This window comes from Cricetulus griseus, chromosome X, assembly GCF_003668045.3.
Source record: "Cricetulus griseus strain 17A/GY chromosome X, alternate assembly CriGri-PICRH-1.0, whole genome shotgun sequence".
NCBI lineage: Eukaryota > Metazoa > Chordata > Mammalia > Rodentia > Cricetidae > Cricetulus > Cricetulus griseus.
In genome coordinates this window covers 121,166,759-121,184,860 of record NC_048604.1, presented here as the reverse complement: position 1 = coordinate 121,184,860, position 18,102 = coordinate 121,166,759, and the positions used below count along the sequence as shown (strand labels likewise).

The following is an 18,102-nucleotide window of genomic DNA, read 5'->3' as shown; positions in this document are numbered from 1 at the left end:
GTCTTGGGGTAACACTATCCAAAATAGTGAAAGACATGTGCAGTAAGAAGTTTGAGTATTTAAAGAAAGAAATTAAATAAGATACCAGAAAATGGAAATATCTTCCATGCTCTTGGATAGGTAGAATCAACATAGTAAAAATGGCAATCTTGCCAAAAGCAATCTACAGATTCAATGCAATCCCCATCAAAATCCCAACACAGTTCTTCACAGACCTTGAAAGAACAATACTCAACTTTATATGGAAAAACAAAAAACCCAGGATAGCAAAAACAACTCTGTAGAATAAAGGATCTCCTGGGGGCATCACCATCCCTGACTTCATGCTGTATTATAGAGCCATAGTTCTGAAAAAAGCTTGTTATTGGCACAAAAATAGACAGATAGACCAATGGGATCAAATTGAAAACCCTGACAGTAACCCACACACCTACGAATACTTTATTTTTGACAAAGATGCTAAATCTATACAATGGAAGAAAGATAGCATCTTCAACAAATTGTGCTGGCACAACTGGATTCAGACATTCAGAAGATTGCAGATACAACCATATCTGTTACCATTCACAAAACTTAAGTGCAAATGGATCAAAGATCTCAAGATATACCTGGCCACACATAATCTTCTAGAAGAGAAAGTGGGAGATAACCTTGAACGAATTGGCACAGGAGACTGCTTCCTGAACATAACACCAGTAGCACAGACATTGAGTTCTGCAATTACCAAATGGGACCTCCTGAAACTGAGAAGCTTCTGTAAGGCAAAGGACACAGTCAGTAAGACAAAACGACAGCCCAGATAATGGGAAAAGATCTTCACCAACCCCACAACTGACAGAGGGCTGATTTACAAAATATACAAAGATCTCAAGAAGCTAGCCACCAAAACACCAAACAATGAAATTAAATAGTTGGGTGCAGAACTAAATAGAGAATTCTCAACAGAGGAATCTGAAATGGCTGAAAGACACTTAAGAAAGTGCTCAAAATCCTTGGCCATCAAAGAAATGCAACTCAAAACAACTCTGAGATACCATCTTACACCGGCTAGAATGGCTAAAATAAAAAAACACCGATGACAATATATGCTGGAGAGGATGTGGAGAAAAAGGAACACTCCTCCATTGCTGGCGGGAGTGTAAACTTTTAAGACCACTTTGGAAATCAGTATGGCAGTTTCTCAGGAAAATGGGAATCAGTCTACCTCAAGATCCAGCAATTCCTCTCTTGGGCATATACCCAAATAATGCACTTCCATACAACAAGGACATATGTTCAACCATGTTCATAGCAGCTTTGTTTGTGATAGTCAGAACCTGGAAGCAACCTAGATGCCCCTCTACTGAAGAATTGATAGAGAAAATGTGGTACATTTATACAATGGAGTACTACTAAGCAGAAAAAAGCAACGGAATCCTGAATTTCACAGGCAAATTGATGGAATAGAAGAAACGATCTTAAGTGAGGCTACCCAGTCACAAAAAGATAAACATGGTATGTACTCGCTCATGTAAGAATTTTAGACGTAGAGCAAAGGATTACCAGCCTACAATCCTCTTCACCAAAGGAACTAGGAAACAAGAAGTACTCTAAGAGAATAATGCATGGACACCAGAGAATGGGATAGAGCAGGATCTCATGAGCTAATTGGGAGCATGAGGGTAGTTGACAGGGAGCTGCCAGAAGGAGTAGAGGAGGGGAGAGGAGGAAATGGACGACCAGAAATTGAGTTGGGGGAAGAATAGAGGTGTTACGATAAATCTTTCCACCAAAAGCCGCCTGAGCCCCACCGCCACGTGTGAGCTTTACACCAGCCACCCGCCCGAGTTAGGCCCAAATGAATACACAGAAACTTGTATTAGTTTCAAAGCTGCTTGGCCAAAGACTAGGATTCTAATCTGTTAGCTTAGTCTTAATTATCATAAATCTATATATTTCATAAGACTTATCTTATCGGACGCCTTATTGGCATCCCTCCTTGCCGGTGGATCACATTGTGCCACTGGAGCAGGAGCAGAGGGGAAAAGAGGGCCCTTCCTGTTTCTCCTTTGCTTAAATATGAATCTCTTTGCTATGTCACTTCCTGCCTGGATCAGTACTTCTCTACTATATTTCCCAGAATCCTCTTTGACTCCTAGTCCCATCTAACTTGCTGTCTCATTGGCCAAACAGTATTTTATTTTATAATCAATAAGATAATCATACACAGTATATTCCCCATTATCTCCTCTTTTGTGTCTAAATAAAAGAAGGATAACTTATCTTTTATAATTGCTGAAGAAAACTATAACCATAACTATCTGTCTTCAATTCTATCAAAGACCACAGAAGGATAATATATAAACTCTAGAATCGACAGGACATCTCGCTACCTGGAAAGTCACCCAAAGTTCCTCTGTAACGTTGGGGCATCTATCTTCAGCCCATAGGCCACAGTGTGTCTGGCACACTTCTCCATTTCAACAGGAACCCTTCAGTACAATGCTCCAGCATATGTCTCTACAAAATTAGAGCAATTTTTCAAATATTATAACATAAAGCATGTTACTGGTATACCACACAATCCTACAGGACAAGCAGTGGTTGAGAGATCTAATAGAACACTTAAGGAGATGCTCAACAAACAAGCTTGGAAGACTAAACCCCCAAAACATAGGTTGCATAATGCTTTATTAACACTAAACTTTCTTAATGCCAATGAAAAAGGACAAACAGCTGCGGAAAGACACTGGACTACAGAAAAAACTGCTGAACTGAACCTGCCGGTATACTTCAAAGATGTACTAACCTCTGTATGGAAACCAGGACATGTGTTACGCTGGGGTCAGGGTTTTGCATTGGTTTCTACAGGAGAAGAAAAACTTTGGATACCATCAAATTTGATCAAGATTTGAGTGGAAAAGGAAAAACCTCTCAACGAGGACAAATGACAGGTATTCTACTAAGGTATATCTTATAAACTAAATAGAAACCCCACAAAGGAAGGGGAAGTGTTTGCTTTTATCTTCACAGGAAAACTCATCTCCAGAAGGCAAAGGACACTGAATGGGTAGATACTTAAGAAGAAAAGGTAGCTATAACCATCAAACAAAAGGAATGTGCCATAAGGTAAACTTTACACCTGTCTCTCAGAGAACTATTTCTCTTCATTTCCTAGTCCCTATTCAATTAAACCAATGCTGGATTTAGAGGTGGATTTGGCTTTCCTCCTGTAAAATCCAACACATTATTTAACTAAACTTTAGTGTTTCTGTATTGTATCAAGAAGCCAATTGATGTAATACAAAATGAAAGAAGAATTTGGGGACTGTCCTTGTCTTTTCTTGGATCTTTCTCTCAAGGTGTACACCCTCTCATAATTGTTATGCTCTCATGGTTGCATTCCTCAGCATGTGTACATACACAAGCAAACATTTCTCTGCTAACTGTTTATGTTTGAGTCCCACACAGCCAATGAAGACCTGCCTGTCAGCAATCCCTGGAAACCCTGGAAAGAAAATGGGCCACACCTCCTCGACTGCACTGGATCCAACTTGCTCCATTTCAACTGACACTCCGGCCAGAGGTTTGGGTACTTACGTCAATCAAGTTGAGGATTTCAAGTGAGATCTTCAATCAAGTGAATCCCAGCTAACATGGACTGGATACAATCTATTCAAGGCTTTCACTATACTAACATTTTCTTCCTACAGGACCCCACAAGGCTATCATCGTCCCATTTCAGCAGGAAGTAACTTGGAGGATGCTGTGGCCCCTTCCCCCATTGTTCCCTTCCTATTGTTTATGGTTGGGATTAGAAGGAGGTGTTCAGGCTTGGACACCTCTCTCAGATGACTTTAGGGTTTAGTTAAAATAGATAGTTAGGATGTGACATAAGCAGATTGTTGTATCTTCTTATATTTTACCTTTATGATTGTTAATTTTGGATATTTTACACTGTTAAGTTTTAATTCTCTTCTAGACTAAAAGGGGAATTGTAGGGGAAACTGTAGCCTCGCCTACTTAGGGGCTGGCTACAGGTGTGCCTGACCACGCTTGTGAGGGCGTGGTCAGGGTGACGTAGAGTGAGACTTTCAGGGAACTGCGTTTCTCTTTAGGTTTCACTTTCGGCCTTGCTACAGAGACAGCTGCCACGCCAACTGGCTAGGTTGCTCTGTAAGTAAGGCTTTTCCCTATTAAATACCCTTGTATTTCTATCTGACTCCATATTGGTAATTTCCCACTATATAGAGGAGAGCAGGATGAGAGATCCCGGATTCCCTAAGCCTGGGATCCCAGAAAATTACTTCGGGATGGATAGTTCATTGTTTTCCAGAATGACAGCTCCCAAGATTGATGTAGACAAGGTAATTGGACCAACAACCATTAAGACTGTCGGAGAAACCCAGCTCTGGGTCCATCGTTATAAGCTGTGAACAGGATGTGAAATGGGCTGACCCATAAGCCCTGCCTCCCAGCACCCAGCCTGCCTGCTAAGATGTTCCTCATGAACGCCCCTCCAGTGGTGGTGTTCCAGTCCAGATGCGAGGCCTTTGGCCAGCCCAGGAGCTTCTGCTTTCCTGACTGCTTCTGAGAGTCTACAGAGGATACCTCCAGGGCCTCAGTGAGTGCCAGGGTACAGATGCTTATCAGCACACTGCAGAGAGACGAGGCTGCCCTGGGCATGAGCCATGAGCGTGTCACACAGAGAGGTCAACGTGCAGAAAGGTGCCAAGATACCAGACAGATAGATTCTGACAGTGATGACTCCATGGACCAGGACATTGAGGAGAGGCTATCCAAGAGTACCTGAAGGCAAAGGGTGGGGCTTCTGAGCCTAAGACCCGAGGGGTCCCCTGTGTCCCAGAGCCTGCCCACAGCTGTCCCTACCAATCCCATGCCCTCCACAACTCACTCCTGGCTCAGGTAGTGTTCCTGTGGGAACCAGTGAGGGCCAGGGCTCCACCTCCCCAGCTAGCATGAGCAGCGAGGACTCCTTTGAACAGAGCATCCAAGCTGAAATAGAACAGTTTCTTATTGACAAAACAGAGCATGAAAACCCAAAGTGTGGTGGGTCTGTAGATAAAAATCAGACTCAAATGAAAGCCCTGCCAGACTTAGAGGGAACCGAGACAACTCAGCCAGGGCAGCTCTGGTAGGAACCTGTAAGGCATTCATCTTCCGCAAACCTCCCAGGTTAACAAAGATGAGCATGCAGCCCAGAAACTTCCGGCCTAAGGTCACCACAGAGCCTGAGATGCCAGTGAGCACAAGGTTGACTGTCCACAGACCAGAGGCTGCACAGAACAGGGTAAGGAGGAGCATGCCTGCCAGGCACAGCAAGCACATCAGGAACTCAGCCCCCGTGCATCAGGCATCCGATTCCAGCAGTGATGATGGCATCGAGGAGGCCATTCAGCTGTACCAGCTAAAGAAAACCAGGAATGAGGCCAGTGGGGAGCCACCTCTGAGAGCCCAGCTGAAAGAGGAGAGTCCTGGTAGTGCTCAGCCAAGTGCCTTGCCTGAAGCCCACAGGAGACTCCCAAGCAAGGAAAAGCTAGCAGCCCCAAAGGTTGTGGACACCACCCTGGGAAGTCTCCACCCTGACCCCCTCTCCAAGCTCCTAAAGGATGTGAGAACCTCTGTACTTCCAGGACACACAGCTGCCAAGAGCAAAGCCGTTCACCTGGCTACATCATATCTGGCAGACACATCCACCGAGCTGATATGCTCAGAAGCAATCCTGGACATTTCCAATACCATACTGCCAGTACCCATGGAAGGCAGTGACAGGCCTCAAACCATGAACCCACTCTTCTGTCTGCCACCCATACCTCCCCACTCTGAAGGTGACAGCAGCAACATTGACAGTGATGATAGCATAGAGCAGGGGATCCGGACAATTTTGGCCCTGAAGGCACAAGTAAGAGCCCACAGCCTGCCCAGGGCCCACTGTCTCCACCTGGCCCCAGACTGGTATCCCCAAGGCATCACTTGCTGAAACACCAGAACTTCCCCCGGGCTGCAAACGGAAATGGAGAGGGGGAGGCAGCACTATAGTGCCCAAGAAAATATGGGCCGGTGGAGAAAGTGCCCAGGAAAGTAACCACATCCAGGGGAAAGGTCAGCCTGGCCATGATGGTTGGGACCCTCCCAGCCAGAGAAAAATCCCAGAGGTCCCAGGAGGGGAGGCTGAGGCCAAGGACCAGGCTGTCCTTTCCAAACAGCTGGGCTCAGTAATGCACACCTGTCACAAGGCCAGGGGGGCCTCGGGAAAGTCAGTGAGGGGAAGTGTGCAGGTGAGAAAGAGAGCTCTGAGGATAAGAGCAGTTCTCTGGACAGCGATGAGGACCTGGACATGGCCATCAAGGACTTGTTAAGATCTAAGCGGAGGTTCAAGAAGAGGTGCAGAGAATCCCGGGCTGTGTGTAAGAAGGTCAGATTCGGCACCACAGAGACTCAGTGTGGAGAGAAGCTGAGCAGCCTGCCTGGGGATTGGGAGGACCACGGGCAGCAGGCACTACAGAGCTGTCTGTTCAAGTGCAGAGGGGACAATAAAGACATCCCAGGAAGAAGCCCAGTGAGCATTTTCAGCAGTGCGGCCAAGAGGGCAAAGCTGGGTGGTACAGGTGGTGAGGACACAAGCCCAGACTTGTTTCCCAGGAAGAAGAGTCCAGAAGGGACTCCTCCTGCTAAGGACACAGGAGTCAGTGGTTGCCCTTCTTCTGCCTCCAGCCCCCTGTCTGAGGACAGCTCAGTGGACTGTGATGACAGCATTGAGCTAGAGATCAGGAAGTTTTTGGCAGAAAAGGCCAAAGAGTCTGTACGCAGTTCAGAGCATCAAGGGGGTCCTGCCAAGCCAGAGATGCCATGCAGGAAAGAACCAACCCTGGGATTACAGCCTGGAGTGTGCACACAGAGCCCAAAAGCCAGGGAAACCCCTTAGCTGGCTGAAGGAAGGAGAGGCACAGAGAGATCTCAGACACAGGCAGCCAGACTCTTAAGCCAGACTGGCAAGGGCACCCCCCATGCAGAGCAGGCCACTTGTCTCCCCATTGCTCTGGGCCGAAGTGAGCCAGCACTGCCTAGGAACACCAGCAGGAACAATTCTGCCAAAGTGTCTCCACCAAGCAGGAAAAGTGCCAGTATTAACAAAGACCAGAGCCCATGGGGAACACAGACAGCCGTGGCAGAAAGTGTTTCTGGTCAGCTGCCCAGTTGTGCCAAGGTAGGTGCTGAGGCCAGGGGGTCATTTCACCTGAACTCTGGCAGTCAGAACTTGCTGGCCCCCAATCCTGGACCTCAGGCTGACCTCACCCTCCCCTGGAGTGACTTTGCACACCAGAGCAGGCTGTCCAGCCCATGGGCACCGAATTCAGGACAAGGCACACTATGGACAGGGTCTTTGGGGGTGAGAAAGAAAAGGGGGCCACATCACAGGCCGGGGCCCACTAAGCCTTTCCTCAGGCCCCAGGAAGGGCCTGCCTTTCCTCTCCACCCAGCTCTTCCACTTTGGGAAGAATGTCTTCTGGGGGGAGGGGCAAGCAGGCTGGCCTCTTCAGCCCCAACCTGGGCCTACCTCTGCAGGGCCCAACATTCTCGGCCTTCAGGGAAACCCAACTTAGCCACAGCCCTGTGTTTGGAAGCCCACACTTGCTTATGAAGGACAGTGGGCACTGGCCAAGCTAGAAGGCTCGGGGATCCCTGAGACAGCAGGACAGGAGGAATTCTGGCTCTGAGGACAATGTCCTAGACCTGAGATATCCACACAAGGTTGACAGGAAACACCAGGACCAGGAGCCTTGGGCAGTGAGGCCAGTGAATTCAGTGACGCCTCTGTGGAGGATAGGGGCAGCACCATAGTGAGCAGCAAAGCCCTCTAGTTTTGACAGGCATGTCACTCTCTTGCCATAGCTGTGGGAAATGTGCACTCTCTCGCTCGTTCTCTCTCTCTCTCTCTCTCTCTCTCTCTCTCTCTCTCTCTCTCTCTGTGTGTGTGTGTGTGTGTGTGTGTGTGTGTGTGTGTGTGTGTGTGTGTCTTGGCAACATGGGGTAGGAGATTACCGATGGTTAAAAAACAAAAAGAAGGGTCCCTTCTGTGCACCCCCCCTGTATAAATATGTACACTAACCTCAAATGACATTTTTATTTAATGGATGTGTCCTGGTACATATGGTTTTTGTAGAGTTTTTGTAAATTATTTAAAGTAGTGCAAGAAACACTTTTTGAAAATTGTTGTTCGATCTTGCAGGGTGTTCCTAGCTCTGTGATTCTCTGTGGTCTCCATGCATGTGTGTAGATGAGCAAACACTTGATTCTCACCGTCCCTGTGAGGTTCAGACACAGAGGATGGATCTGTGGGTCATTGCTGGTGCTGATACTCAGGCCTGGAGCCAGAAGCAGCTGTCCACCTTAGAAGTGCTAATATGGCTGAGGTGTGTCAGGATGCCACTGGGTCAAGGGTGCTTTATGAAGGACTCTGGTCCGTGGCCAGAGACTGTCTCTGCATCCTGTAGCCATGGCCTGTAATTAGAAAGCACTTCAAAATACAACAGCCAGCAGATAGCTAACCAGTCATCCCTATCTAGTGTGGGAATCTAGCTGCTGACTCTACAGTTCAACTGAGCTCAGATAGTCCAGTGTCCAGTCACTGGGGCATTCTAGCATCCATGTAAGCCTCTTTATACAGAGCTACCGATTTGTTTTTATTCGTGGCTCTAACAGGTGATTCCATGTGTTCGTTTTGACTGTCTTCTTGTTGATGTATGTATGGGTGAGTAGTGAGGCCATGAGATGGCATGGTTCCTGAATACGTAGCCACCTGTGATGGTGAACCGCGGCCCTGAAGGACTCAAAGCCCAGTTTTATATGACCAATGATAACACCCAGTAGCCTGCATGGCTCTCTGCAACCCTGCCTCTATACAGGAGAAAGCGGGGCCTGGTCAGTGCTGAGGATATAGGCAGCAGATTGGGGTCCTGAGAATTAGCCAGAGTGATACTGCCTTGGTGCCAAGGTGCTAGTGGTAACTGGGGGTTGAAGATGTGGTGGACCCCAGATGTGAGCATTACAACTGTGATGCGATTATCACCTGCCACCCCTGAGTTCTGCAGCTCAGTATACTGGGTTGCTGTAGCTCTACTTTATGGCTGAGTTCTATTGGTGTTCTAACATTTTAATATGGAAGTGAGTCTTATACTTTAATTGTAATTCACTTCTGTGCCCAAATGCAGAGACACACTCCCACCATTCTCAGTGCCTGCCATGTTGGAGCTGTGACGTGCACAGGGCTCTGAGGTCCTGTCTTGCACCTGAATGATCTTGATCTGTGTATAATAAATTTCATGTACATATTATATTTGTTCATGTGTTTCTGGAAGAAGCAGCTTTGTTTCATCTGTGTTCCCAGTTTAAATTTTCAAAGAGTGCTTTTAACCCTTGAAAACAAAAAGCATCTTGTTTTGTATGTAAGACACATTGGGTTTTTGTTTTTGTTTTTTTCTAATAAATAAACAAAGTACTAGCCACAAAAAAGAAAGTGTCAAGGAAGAAATTGAAGTTTTTCTACTATGTAAATTGGGACTCTGATATAACTTGAGGTTGAGGCACTTGCTGTTAAACTTAATCATCTGAGTTCAATTCCCCAGAACTCATATAATGGAAGGAGAAAACCAATCCTACCAAGTTGTCCTCTGACCCCCCCACAACTACAATAAATAGATAATGTAATTTAAAATGCTATAAGAATATATGGCCAGGCAGTGGTGGCATATGCCTTTAATCCCAGCACTTGGGAGGCAGAGGCAGGCAGATTTCTGTGAGTTGGAAAACAGCATGGTCTACTAGAGCTAGTTCCAGGAAAGCCTCCAATGCTTCAGAAAACCCTGTCTCTAGCACCCTCCCCAAAGAATATATATAAATAGTAACCCATAAAACAAGCACTAAGGTGATTGGGAATACTCTATTGTATGTGTTTATCTTATTGGTTGTTGAATAAAGCACTGTTGGCCAATAGGGGAACAAGATAGGTGGAACTAGGAGTCAAGGGGGATTCTGGGAAATGTAGTAAAGAAGTCTGTGATCCAGGCAGGAATCATAGTAAATAGTAGTCAGAGTCAGAATATAAGCAGGAAATCACTCTCTTGCTCTTCCCTTTTCTCCTGCTCTCTTGTCTAAAGAGTCTCCATGTGACTGCCAGGAAGACAGGACACATTCTGCCGGTGTCCACCATAAGTGGATAAGTGTTATGATTATGGTTGATAATTAAGACTGAGCTAGCAGATGAGAAATCCTAGTTATTGGCCAGCAGCGTTGTAAACTAATATAAGACTCTATATTTTATTTGGTGCCCTAACATAGTGGGCAGAACTCGGGAGGCCCGAGGAGAGTGCTCATGTGGTGGCAGGGCTCAGGCAGTTTGGCAGAAAGACTTATCATAGCAAAATGGTATGCAGTGATAAACTATTAAATAAATTAAAATGTAACATTAGAAGACAGTCATTGAAGGCAAGAAAAAAAACTAGGCAAATGAGAACAAAAAAGATAACTATGGGTAATAAAATTCAAATGGAAGAAAAACCTAGTTACAATCAATGATACCATTGATGACTAGATGCAATAATTCAAAGACTGGAATTTTCAGACTAGAATTTTAAAATTCTCAGATCCAAATACCTGCTTCCTGCAGGAAATCTGAGGGTGCCAGTTGAGTTCTATGCTACAGAACTGCTGGCACACAATCTTTCACAGCTGCAGTGCCACCAGTTTTGACTGCCAGCTCAGTGACTATCATGCCTCCCTGATGTGCTGCTACTTTGTCTCCTTGCATGCAATTGAGCCCACCATCTTCAAGGAACAGTTCCAGTTGGAGATAGGTGGAGATACTGCCTGGTTTTGCATTAACTTGACAAAATCTAGAGTCATCAGAGAGGAAGGAGCTTCAGTTGAGGAAAGCCTACATGAGATCAGCAGCAAGGCAGTTTCTCAACTAGAAATCAATGCAGGAGGGCCCAGCCCATGGTGGGTAATGCCATCTCTGGGCTGGTGGTCCTGGGTTCTATAAGAAAACAGGCTGAGCAAGCCAGGAGAAACAAGCCAGTAAACAGCTCTACTCTATGGCCTCTGCATCAGCTCTTGCTTCCAGGTTCCTGCCCTGTTTCAGTTCCTGTCCTGCTTCATTTGATGATGAGCAGCAATAAGGAAGTGTAAGCCAAACAAACCCTTTTGTCCCCAGTTTGCTTTGTGGTCATTGTGTATATTCACAGCAACAGAAACTTTAACTAAGACAGCTGACTTACAACTTAATGGAATCTAAGCATAAATATTATTTTATCCAACTCATACTTGATTCTTACAAGTTCCACAACAATCAAGAAAAAGATAATGGACTTCAAACAAGCTGGGTGGAGCTATATGAAGCTATTTCCCAAATCTGGCCTAGGAGGACATGTACAGAGACTCAGATGACATCATTGTACTTGGCCTGGCATCCATAGCCACAGCACCAAGAACACACGCATCCCCTTCAGCTACCATGGCAACAGCATGTTGATCAACATGGCTATTTGGTATATAGATGATTACCATGTACAAACTAACTGATGACAAGGACTTGTTGGATATACCTAGAAATGTACAGTCCAAATACTGCCTCAATTCCAATATCTAGAAGAAGGGTACTGTACAATCATGACAACCTTGTCACCAAACATCATAAAAGAGTTTGATAACAACTCACAGCCCATCACAAAGGCCACAGACAAGATCAGGGAGGAAAAGAAGCAGAGGGCTTAGAACATTAGGAGGATGAATATGAGGAGGACAAGGAAGAAAGCACCATTGATCAAGCCAAGAACCAGCTAGAGAGGACATGCTGGCTACTTCCACACCTTAGTCCTCAATGCTCGCATTATAGACCTAGCTAAGGCAAATAATGTCTCTTGTGAGACTCAAGAAAATTCAGGAGCCCATCTACTCACTGCCCTGTGTCGTGCGCATAGGTGCCTGAGCCTCAGCCTCAGATGAGTCTGGCAGCTGCTCTGCCGGTACTCTCAACCTCCTCCATCAACACCTACTCGCCCATGGGCAGTGTAAATTGACCTCTAACCCATAATGAAATAGAAGCAGTCATCAAAAGCCTTCCAACCAAAAAAAAAAAAAAAAACCCAGGGACAGATGGCTTCACTGCATAATTCTACCAGATTCAAACAAGAGCTAATACCATTATTCCTCAAATTGTTCCACACAGTTGAAGCAGAAGGGACATTGATAAATTCTTTTTATGTGGCTACAATCACTTTGATAGCCAATCCACACAAAGATACAACTAAAACAGAGAACTACAGACCAATATCCCTCATGAATATAGATGCAAAAATACTCAACAAAATAATGGGGAATCTTATCCAAGAATACATCAGAAAAATCATCCAATATGATTAAGTAGGCTTCATGGCAGGGATACAAGGATGGCTCAACATAAGAAAATCCATCAATGTAATACACCATATAAACAAGCCAAAAAAGAAAAACCTCATGATCATTACACTAGATACTGAAATAGCCTTTGATGATTAAGATCTTGGAGAGAACAGGAATAACAGGAACATATCTAAACATGATAAAAAGCAATATACACCAAACCATCAGCCAACATCAAAATAAATGGAGGGAAATTCAAAGCCATTCCTCTAAAATCAGGAACAAGACAAGGCTGTCAAAACTCTCCATATCTCTTCAATATTGTAATTGTAATATTGTAATAGCTAGAACGATAAGATAAGACAAGGAGATCAAAGGGATACAAATTTGAAAGGAAGAAGTCAAACTTTCACTATTTTCAGATGATATGATAGTTTATATACGTGACCCCAAAAAGTCTACCAGGTAACTCTTACAGCAGATAAACACTTTCAGCAATGTAGCAGGATACAAAATTAACTGCCAAAATCAGTAGCACTACTGTATACAGATGTTAAATCCAATAAGAAAGAAATCAGAGAAACACCACCCTTCAGAATACCACAAGCAACATAAAATGTCTTGGGGTAATGCTAACCAAAAATGTGAAGGACCAGTATAGTAAGAACTTTGAGTCTTCAAAGAAAGAAATTAAAGAAGATACCAGAAAATGGAAACATCTTCCATGCTCTTGGACAGGTAGAATCAACATAGTAAAAATGGCAATTGTCTCAAAAGTAATCTACAGGGTCAACACAATCACAATCAAAATCCCAACACAGTTCTTCACAGACCTTGAAAGAAAAATACTCAACTTTATATGGAAAAACAAAAATGCAGTACAATAAAGGATCTTCTGGAGGCATCAAAATCCATGACTTCAAGCTTTATTATAGAGCTATAGTTCTGAAAAAAGCTTGTTATTGGCACAAAAATAGACAGGTTGAACAATGGAATCGAGTTGAAAACCCTAATATTAAACCATATACCTATGAACACCTTATTTTTGAGAAAGATGCTAAATCTATAAAATGGAAGAAATATATCATCTTCAACAAACTGTGCTGGAACAACTGGATTCAGACATTCCATAACTGTCACAATGCACAAAAATTAAGTGCAATTTGATCAAAGATCTCACCATAAATCCAGCCACAATGAATCTTCAAGAAGAGAAAGTGCTAGAAACCCTTCAGCGAATTGGCACAGGAGATTTCATCCTTAACATTACATCAATAGTACAGACATTGAGATCTGCAATTAATAAATGGGACCTCCTGAAACTGAGAAGCTTCTGCAAGACAAAGGACACAGTCAGTAAGACAAAACGACAGCCCACAGAATGGGAAAAAGATCTTTACCGACCCCACATCTGACAGAGGGTTGATTTCGAAAATATGCAAGGATCTCAAGAAGCTAGCCACCAAAACACCAAACAATGAAATTAAAATGTGGGGTGCAGAACTAAATAGAGAATTCTCAACAGAGGAATCTGAAATGGCTGAAGACACTTAAGAAAGTGCTCATAATCCTTGGCCATTAGAGAAATGCAACTCAAAACAATTCTGAGATACCACCTCACACCTGTTAGAATGGCAGAAATCAAAATTACCAATGACAATCTATGCTGGAGAGGATGGGGAATAAAAGGAACATTCCTCCATTTCTGGTGGGAGTGCGAACTTGTAAGACCACTCAAGAAATCAGTACAGTGGTTGATCAGATAAATGGGAAGCAGTCTACATCAAGATCCAGCCATTGCTCTCTTGGGTATATACCCAAATAGTGCATGTTCATACAACAATGACATATGTTCAACCATGTTCATAGCAGCATTGTTTGTAATAGCCAGAACCTGGAAGCAACCTGGATGCCCCGCAACTGAAAAATGGATAGAGAAAATGTGGTACCTTTATACAATGGAGTACTACTCAGCAGATAAAAGCAATGGAATGCTGAAATTCGCAGGCAAATGGATGGAACTAGAAGAAACCATCGTGAGTGAGGTAACCCAGTCACAAAAAGACAAACATGGTGTGTAATCACTTATATATGAATTTTAGACATAGAGCAAAGGATTACCAGCCTCCAATGCTCTTCACCAAAGAAACTAGGAAACGTGAAGGACTCTAAGTGATAAAAGAATAGACACCAGGAATGGGAAGTGGCAGCAACTCCTGAGCTAATTGGGAGCATGAAGTTAGGGGAGAGGGAGCTGCCAGGATGAGAGCAGGAGAAGAGGAGTAGAGGAGAGGAAATGGAGGAGCAGAAATATTGAGATGGGGGAAGAATAGAGGAGAGAGAGCAGGATGAGAGATACCATATTAGAGGGAGCCATTATAAGTCCGAGGAGAGATCAGGCATTAGGGAGATTTCCAGAGACCTACAAGGATGAAATGATCTGACAATCTAGGCAATGGTGGAGAGGATAACCTAAATGCCGTTGCCCTAAAATGAGATTGATGAATAATTTTTATGCCATCCTACAGTCCTCATCCAGTGGCTGATGGAAGCAGAGACAGACATCCACAGATAACACTGAACTGAAATACAGAACTTAGTTGCAGAGAAGGAGGAATGAAGATCGAAGGGGTCGCTACCAGATAGGAGAAACCCACAGAAACAGCTGGCCTGAACAAGGGGGATCACGTTGACCCCAGATGCTGTCTGGGAGGCCAGTACAGGACTGATCCAGACCCCTGAATATGGATGTCAATGAGGAGGCCTTTGAATTCTAAGGGGGCCCTGGTAGTGTTTTAGTATTATTTTCTGTTCTCAGAAGGAACTTTCAGAGCCCATCCCACATGAAGGGATGCACTCTGGACAAAGGGTAGAGCCTAGGCACAGCCCGCGATGATGAGGTGGACTTTGTGGAGCCACCATTGAGGGCCCTACCCTGCCTATGGTTCTGGTATTGCAGGCTCACAGCATTCTCTTGTGGCTCTCTCTCTCTCTCTCTCTCTCTCTCTCTCTCTCTCTCTCTCTCACACACACACACACACACATACACACACAGACACACACACACAGACACACACACACAGACACACACACACACTTTCTGCTCCCCTCCCCATCATCCTTTTTTCACCTTTCCTTCTCATCTTCTACCCCTTTCCTTCCCCTCCCCTTCTCCCCTCTTCCTCCCCCTCTCCTCATTGCCCTCCTCTTTTCTTCCCCCTCCATCTCCTTCCCCTCTTCCTCTTCTCTTCCCCAGGCTCTTCCTTTCCCTCCTCTTCCTCTTCCCTCCTCCCACTCCTCCCGTCCTCTCTCCCTCCTCTCCATACTCATTTCCTTCTTTTTCCTCATTCCCTTTTCCTCCTCCTCTCCTTTCCCTTCTCTTCTCTTTCCTTCTCCCTTTCCTTCTTGTCCTTTCTTCCTCCTACCGTCCCTCCCTATTGCCTTCCTTCATCTTCCCCTTCTTTTCTCATCCTCTCCTTCAGAGCTAGCCTGAAGCAAAGGGGTGGAGGCATGCTTACATCCCTGGAGGTTCCCATGATGACAGCAGCAGGAATTTCTTTGCCGAAACCCTCGCCCAGATGCCAGCAGACCCCAAGCAGTTAAGTTTCCTGTGCATATGCCCAATGCACATACCAACTGATAAGCTCATGGGTCTCCAAGGCTATAGGACTGGTTGCTGCTTATCTGATATCTGAAAAAGCCTGAACTGAACTTTGTATGTTTCCTTCCTGTGGCCCCTGTTGCTTCTGAGTGTACAAATGAAGTACCCTGGATGTTCTTACCCCAACCAACAACATAACACCCCATGGACCCACAGGCCATTCTTCTCATGGTAGAAATGTCCCTTGGCCCCTCCTAATGAATGAGGTGTCCACTGACACAGCCTCCAGGCTGTCTTTATCCCCTGTTGTTCTCATGAGCACTCAGGATCTGCCTTTGGCCCTGCCCATGATCAGCCTATTTCCCCTGTTAACCAAGCCTGGAAAAAGCCAGGAATGGAAACTTGCACTCTCCCTCCTCTTCCTCACCCCTCTCCTTTCTTTTCTCCCCTTCTTCTCCCCTTCCTTCTTCCAAACATTCTAATACTCTCCTTCCTTATCTTCCTTCTCCTGCCTCCCTTTTCTCTGCCTTGTCCAGTTCTCCTCACCCTCTTCCTCCTATTGTTTCCTCTCCTCCCTCTCTCCCTATTCCTTCCCCCTTCTTCTTCTCCTTTTACACTTCTCTATTTTCCTTTTCACCCTTCCTTTCTCTATTGTCCTCTTTTCCCTCCTCCTTCCCCTCCTTTTGTTCCTCTCCCCTCCTCTTCCCCTCTTCTTCCTATCTTCCTCCTCCCCCTCTTTCTTCTTCCGTCTTCCCTCTGTCTTCTCCACATTCTCCTCCCCTCCTTCTACCAATCTTTCTATTCCTCCTCCGTCTCCTCCTCTCTTGCCCATTCTTCTTTTCCAACATCTATTCTTTTCCTCGTCTACCACTCCTCCCTCTTTCCTCCTCCCTCTTTCCTTTATCCTTCCTCCACTTTTCTTTCTCCTCCTCCCCATTTCCTTCTCCTCCACCCCTTTCTTGTCCATTTCCTTTCTCTCCTTCTTTCTTCACAACTCCCCTCCCTCAACTTCTTCTTCTATTTTCCTCTGCCCTCCCCTCCTCTGCTCCTTGCTCTCATTCCTCAACTTCTCCTATTCCTCTCCCCTTCTCCTCCCTCTTCTCTCTTCCTCCTTCTCCTCCCTCACCTTCCCTTCTTATGCTCCCCTCCTCTCTCTATTGTTCCTTTTTCCCCCTTTCCTTCTCCACCCCTCCTTTTCCTATCTTTCTCCTTTTCCACCAATTCTTCCTTATCTCTTCCCCTTTTCCTCTCATCCTCCCCCTGCTCTCCTTTCCTCCTCGTCCCTTTACTCCTTCCCCTCCAACTCCTCCTGCCCTCTCCATTCTCTCCTTCCTCTATTTACTTCCCTCGTACTTTCTCTTCATTCTGTCCTCTTCCTTCTCCCCTCTGCCTTTTCTTCTTCCTCCCTTTTCTTCTCTCCCTCCTGTAATTTTCCTCCTCTTTCTGCTTCCCTATCTTGTCTTCCTCCTCCCTGCTCTTCTCTTTCCCCTTCTCCATGTCCTCACCCTTTTCTTCCTCCCCTCCTGTTCTTCTCCACCTATTTCTCTCCTCCCATCTCTGCCTCTCCATCCTCACTCTTCTTTTCCCCTCTCTAGCAAGCCCTCTTCCCTTTCTCATTATGCCCTTCCTTCCTTTTCCTTCTCCTCAATCCCTCCTCTTTTTCTGCTCCTTTCTCTCTTGAAACCAAGGAGTCAACCAGGGACTGATAGCTATATCTTCAATCATTTTTACATTTTGAAAAGATTTTATGTTTTTAATTATGTGCATGCATGTGTTTGGGGTACAGCCTTTATGCTGATCCTTTGGCCCTAGGACCAAAGCCATTTTATCATGCAATATGAACACCTAGTAAAAACTCATGATGGGGAAAGGATAGAAGCACCATCACTTGAGCAATATTGTCAAATAAGCAACACAAATTTTAGTGAACATTTATTTTTTTGAACATTTAATATTTTTATATCTGATCAGAACAATAAGCAACCTGAAATATTAAGCCCTCTTGTACCTGGATAATTTTCAAGAACATCAAATACACAATGAAATCAGCAAAGGTAGAAATGTTTACTGTTCTAGGTCATAACAGAGTGGTCTGCAGACCC

The 18,102-nt window shown here is 45.0% G+C and overlaps 1 pseudogene; it reads left to right on the top strand.

Annotated features, from left to right (window-relative positions):
* The first annotated feature begins 4,477 nt into the window (after nt 1-4,477).
* On the top strand, nt 4,478-7,862 carry LOC100761250 (annotated as a pseudogene).
* The last annotated feature ends 10,240 nt before the right edge of the window (nt 7,863-18,102 follow it).